The sequence below is a fragment of the Ictidomys tridecemlineatus genome, chromosome 2 (assembly GCF_052094955.1).
Source record: "Ictidomys tridecemlineatus isolate mIctTri1 chromosome 2, mIctTri1.hap1, whole genome shotgun sequence".
NCBI lineage: Eukaryota > Metazoa > Chordata > Mammalia > Rodentia > Sciuridae > Ictidomys > Ictidomys tridecemlineatus.
Genome location: NC_135478.1, coordinates 213401487 through 213407721, shown reverse-complemented (window position 1 = coordinate 213407721; position 6235 = coordinate 213401487). Strand labels below are relative to the sequence as shown.

General features: G+C 36.6%; 1 protein-coding gene across 9 annotated transcripts in view; it reads left to right on the top strand.

Annotated features, from left to right (window-relative positions):
* The window catches only part of Cnot4 (CCR4-NOT transcription complex subunit 4), a 153457-nt gene that overhangs the window by 141 nt on the left and 147081 nt on the right, over positions 1-6235 (top strand). Inside the window, exon 2 of one of the 9 annotated variants that reach the window (XM_040291391.2) lies at positions 705-790. The exons of 7 other annotated variants lie outside the window; for them this stretch is intronic. The gene's annotated coding sequence lies outside the window, so the exon portion shown is untranslated. Of the gene's footprint in view, positions 1-704; positions 791-6235 lie in introns of those variants that run through there. One more of the 9 variants, XM_078040574.1, reaches the window with a different exon arrangement.

Here is a 6235-nt window from a genome sequence, read left to right as displayed (position 1 = left end):
GTCTATGCGGGGTTGGGCTTAGGGGAAACCCGGGGCTGACCGGCTACGAGAGAGCGGAGGCTTCGCTGGGACTGTGCAGGCCGCACCCCCCTTTCTCCCCACCCCCCGCCTCATCTTCACCCTCCTCCTCCTCGACCTTCCTCCTTCTCTTCCTCCCTCTCCCCTCTACGCCACAGGAAAAGGGAGCGGGGCAGGAGGCAGCGCGGCGGCCAGCGCCGACTCTCTTTCGAGAATTTCTTCTATTGGGGAGCCGAGGCGGCTTTTGGTTCTCAGCTTTCCCCCACATTTTTCTAGGACCAGGATTCTTAGGTCTCAGTCCTCCTTGTTTCCCCAGCTCCCTTTCCCCTCTCTGACGTCCTTTCCTGCTGGCCCCGGTCTCCCAAGACCAAAGCCATCACTTCCACGCTGACCCGTGTTGCTGCTGCTCGTTAAACCCACTGCTCATTGCCCACTCGTCCTGCTTCTTGTTTTTTGCTCCATTGCTACCGCTCTGGAGTTAGCCTTTGCCCCCCTCTGGTGCTTGCAGTCAGACCCCAGTCTCCTTGCCAGGCTGGAGCCTCTTCCTATTTGCAGTCTTTTCCTTTAGCCACATCTGTCATCTTAAAGCTTCCCCTAAGTATCTAGATTATGCTGCTGCTCCTCCTAACCCACCTGTTTCTCAGTCTTCTTGAGAATTCTCCTTTCCTCCCCTCTTTCCTATGCAGATTATTTCAACACACATTTCCAGAAAAAGGGATGCCCCGAGTTGGTCCTTGAAAAGTAAAGGAAGTTGGTAGGTGAATGAAGTGAGGTAGGATACTATTAAACGTTATGAGTAAAGATTTTTATTCACGCGACTCAGGAGCCTCGTTTTGCTTTCGGTGATCTATTTGTCGATTATTGGCTCTGTTGGGACTTGGCTGCTCCCTTTCCCTTTTTTCATTTTGGGCCTTCTCGCCTTACCAAGTGTTCTTCTGAATTGCCTCCTCTCAGGACACTTAATGGGTCTCCTGATTATAAATATTAGTCTAAGCATTTCAAAATATGATAAATCTGGCACACACTCACATTATATCTGTAAACTCCACAAGCAAATATAAATGATATTTTAATAATGTGTGTTACAGATCTCTTTTATCTTAAGACTCAATTATTGACTGAGTTATTATATTGGTGTTCAGCTGAATTGATGACATTTTGTTTATGGTTTAAATGGAAATTTCCTCCGGCTAACATCAGATTTACTTAGTATTTTTGGACTTAGGAAGTTTTCTTCTTTGATATTTTTAGGGTGGTAGCTATCTGAATAAATTGTCTTGCAAAAACTTTAAGTATATAGGCAAAAGAAAAACATATTTTGTTTTGGAAAACTTAAATCCCTTATATTTTTTCTATAGAAAAGAAGGGAGCTGGGAAAAGATATCACAAAGCTGTGCATACATGTATATTTAGTGGTACTGTCATTGTTATTTACAGTAAAAAGCAGAAACAGAAGCAAGAAGTGGCTTATGATATGCATGTTTTAGTAAAAGTAAAATTGAAATGTGACTAACGGCATAATGGGAAGAAAGAGCCTTTGCTATATAATAGAGCATTTTGAAATAAAGAATTACTAGAAAAGCAAACAAGATTATCTAGATCAGATACACACACATCAAGTTTGAACATCAACAAGACATTGTGTTTTTAATATATTTGTAAAAATCTTTAAAGTTATAATAACAATATTATGCAGTAATCTCTCATTGGCAAAAGTAACATCTTAAGTGTAAATTCAAATACACTTTAGTCACTTCTGCACATTACTAGATTATTATAATCATGTATTTTGCATGTGAAACTTGAGTATCATCTTACATTTGAAGTTATAGTCCTTGAGTGTGAAAAATAGTCTTTTTTTAACCAGTGTAAACTAAGGTTAGAAAAGCTGTTTATAGCTGGGTGCAGTGGAGCACACCTATAATCCTAGATACTTGGGGGGCTGAGGCAGCAGGATCACAAGTTCAAAGCGAGCCTAATTGACTAAAGCAATTTAGTCAGACCCTAGCTTACTTAGCAAGACCCTGTCTCAAAATAAAAAATAAAAATGGCTAGGCAGTCCTCATACCAACTGTTTATAAAACTTATTTCCTTTCAGCCACTTAAGTCCCTGTTTGAAGGAACTAAATAAATCCTTACTTTCTGAGAATTGGAAGCAATTTATATAGCAATCCCTGTCCTAAGTTATAACTTGAAGTTTTGAAAAAAGTGTTGCTTCCATTTAATTCATCAGGAGCAGCAAATTTAATAACTACTCTTCGACTCCAGGTAAAAAATATACGTTGTTGGAAATGCTTGCCACTTTGAACAGTTCTAACATAGGTCTAGAAACCCTTGGCAGTTATACTTGGCTGAATCCTAAGCAATGTGTTCTAAGGAGAGGACTGTTTGTCTGACAGAAGGGGATGAATGATTTTAATACATGTTTTTAAATATTTTCATAAGTAATTTTTCCTTTTCCATACTTTTTGCCCATAGACATCAAATTTTTAGTTTCAGCCCTCTGAAGTCAAAATGAATTTATTAGGGATCTTTAATATGTCTAAAGAAGATAAAGTGACACTTTGATAGGAAGTAAGAAGCTGAAGCTTCTAAATATTTTTTTATGGTTTAAGATTTTAGTTGTAACATCAACATTGTAGCTTCATACTTTTGTGATTTCTTTTGATAATTTGGAATACTTTATGTCAGTTCAGTAGTTGAATTCTTCAAATGAATAGATTACTTGTAAAGGTTTTAAACATGAATTGCTTAAAGTTGTCTTTCTATAAAATTTGTTTTTTGAAATTATATAAACAGATCTTTAATTCTAGGATGAGACAGTTAAATGGCAAAATACAAGAAAATAAAATGATTTTGTAATGCTCTTCATCTTCAGTTTAAATTGGAGTACTAGCAATAGTTCATAATTCATTACTTTGTAAAAGAAAGAAGGAGTCGCTTAATGATGAACTACTAGCATTAAGAGCGTTTTATTTCATTAATTTATTTTTGTGATGCTGGGGATGGAGGCTGGGGCCTTGCACATACTAGGCAAGTGCTCTCAGGGGAGTATTATTTTTAAAATGACTTTATATGTCTTAAAAGAATGAAAACTAACTTCTCAGTTTAAGCAGTTTGGTTTTAAGAGTCTTCCCTTTCTACTCCTCCTTATTCCCAATTTTAAAATGAAGCTGTAATCTTCATTTTAATGAATTATTTTATGTGACTGCAGAGAATTCTTGATTAATCTATTTATACTCAGTCTTTTTGTTTTTATTGTCTATATAATTGGGAGAGAAAGTTTTAAATGGAAAACTTCAGCCTCTGCTGAAAATTGAGTTGGTTCTTTGTCAGTACCTATAATTCTGTGTTGACTTCTAGTGAAAGAAGTTACATTCAGCTCATTTGGTTCTGAAGAAAACAGTAGGGAACTAGGTTATAGAGGATTTTGCTGTTCTAGAAACAGTATAACTAGAATGTACTACATACTTTTCTCAAAGGATTTCTTAATCTAAATGGAACTTGTAAATGGTTTTCATCCCACTGGAATAGCAGGTATTTGATAAAACGTGTTAACACATTCTGACATTTTACAAATTTCATGTTATCTCAGTTATTAGGAAAAATCTACATATATCAATTCTTGAACAGAAAGTAGCAATATCCCTGATAATTTCAAGGTTTCATATTTTTTTCCCCTCAAAAGTTGAGAGTACACAAATAATAAAGATAGCATAATTTACTGTTATTTTTGTAATGCAAGAAAAGGAGATAGGTGGGACTTTTTAATCAGATATAATATTATTCTAAAAGTATTCATCAAAATTATTTTTTATCTTGTTTTTTGGACTTCTTTACTGGAAAAGATTGATAAAATTCAAAATTTTCAAATGTAATATAATCTAGTGGGTTTTTTCCACACATGTTTATGATATGATTCTTTATTATTTAATCAGAAAGTTGATTATGGAAAGTTCAACACTCTTTTGGCCATGTGTATTTTATTTTATTTGCTGCTGGAAATCAAACCCAGGACCTTGTGCTTGCTCCACCTTGAGCTTGGTGGAGGTTACTTCTGAGCTCTTACCTTTGCTACATTCTGAGTCCCTCTTAAATTTTAGTAACATGTTTTGCTTTTTTTATCAGCAGAGGAAAACCTGACTTAAAGGTAGTACAAATATAAGGCAGTATGAGTATGACTTTATTTTACTTCTATGAAGTTTGTTTGTTTTGTAGTACTAGGGATTGAACCCTGGGGCACTCTACTACTGAGCCCAGTCTTTTTTTTTGTTGTTTTGATACAGGGTCTTGCTGAATTACTTAGGCTGGCCTTGAACTTGGGATCCTCCTGCCTCAGCCTCCCAGTCCCTGGGATTACTGGCATTAGCCAGTGCATCCGGCAGATATTGATTGCATTTTGAATAGTAGACTGCAGTATCAAATGGGGTGGAGCATTCCTTACCAGCAACAAACAGATACATTGTCATTAAAACAAATATCTGGAATTTCTTAAGCATGTTTTTCAGTCCTTGGAATACCAAGAAAGTCATTTTCAGATAATTTAAGAAGCTATATAATTCCCTGTTAGGGCATCAGGTGTCTTCAGATTGTGAATCTCCTGAAATAACATTGGCTGATTTGGATTATTGAACAATTTTTTTCTCCTTTTTAAAACTTAAAATAAATTTCCTGCCAGGCATTGTAGTGCCCATCTGCAATCCTAGCAACTTGGGTTGATGACAAGGAGGATTGAAAGTTGGAGACCAGCCTCAGTAATTTATCACGACCCTGTCTCAAAAAATAAAAGAAGTTGGGGATGTATCTCAGGGGTAAAGTGCCTTGGGTTCAATCCCCAGAACTACAAAAAATACAAAATTTTTGCTTATGATTTTTTTGCATTGTTGTTTATTTTCAGTTATTATTTGGGAGGACTATTTTGTGGATGCTGAAATTGAATGAAAATTTGTAATGTAGACAGTATTGCTTTGCTAATGAGCATATTTTGATGGAGATTCTCTCCATTTTGATTATATTTTTTCCTCCAACTTATTGTTAGATGCTCCATGTTTCCTGCCGAATTAAATCTTTCCAGAAACTTAAACTCTCAATGGAAATCTAGGTATTTGTCGAGTAAGGAAATCATTAAAATGTATTTTGGTTTTGTCGTTAAAATGACAGTATTTTTTTTTTTTAAGAAGCCTTTTTTTGTGTGTGTAAAATTTAAGCAAGTACAAAAGTAGCTTTGAGGGCTGGGGTTGTGTCTCCAATGGTAGACCGCTTGCCCAGCATGTGTGAGATGCTGGGTTCGATCCCCAGCACCACATAAAAAAGCTAAATAAACAAAATAAAAGTATTGTGTCCATCTACAACTGAAAATATTTTTGAAAAACGTAGCTATGACTGGCATTAGTTGTCCGCTTCAAAGATTATCAACTCATAGCCAATTGGTTTCATCAATACCTCACTTACTTTATCCCTCTTCCCCCTATTCTTTGGTCTTGCTTTTATTTTTCCTCTCTCTCCTTTCTGTTTGTGGCACTGGGAATTGAACCTAGGGCCTTGTGCATGCTAGGCAAGTACTGAGCCTCTCAGCTACACCCGCAGCCCTAGTATTTTATTTTTTTATTTTTTTTTTAGAGGGAGAGGGAGGGAGAGAGAGAGAGAATTTTAACATTTTTTATTTTTTAGTTTTTCGCGGACACAGCATCTTCGTTTTTTTTTTTTTTTTTTTTTGTATGTGGTGCTGAGGATCGAACCCGGGCCGCACACATGCCAGGCGAGCGCACTACCACTTGAGCCACATCCCCAGCCCCTGGTCTGCAGTATTTTGAAGCAAGTTCTGGTCATCACATTGTTTTATTTGTACTAGAACTCTTGTTAAAATATCTTGACTTTTTAAATTAGTATTGTTCAATCAGTTTTTCAAGTAGTCTGAGTGCTTGTTGGAAAACGATGTCACTTTTCATAATAATGTAACTAGCATTCTTCAAGCAATATACACACAATTGTGATACTTGTAGTTTGAGTCCTTGTGTCAGGTTTTCTTCAATCTCTAAGTTTTGGGAGTGAGGCTTCCTGGGGAATGTGGGACTTGAATAAAGAATATGGACTATTTGTATGGCAGTGCATCTCCAGAAGAACATTCCATACATTGCACGTGGGCGATGAAAACACAAGCAAACACTTGGTGGTGGGGACCAGCATGATGTGAGAGGGATGTAAGAAGTCTAATCTT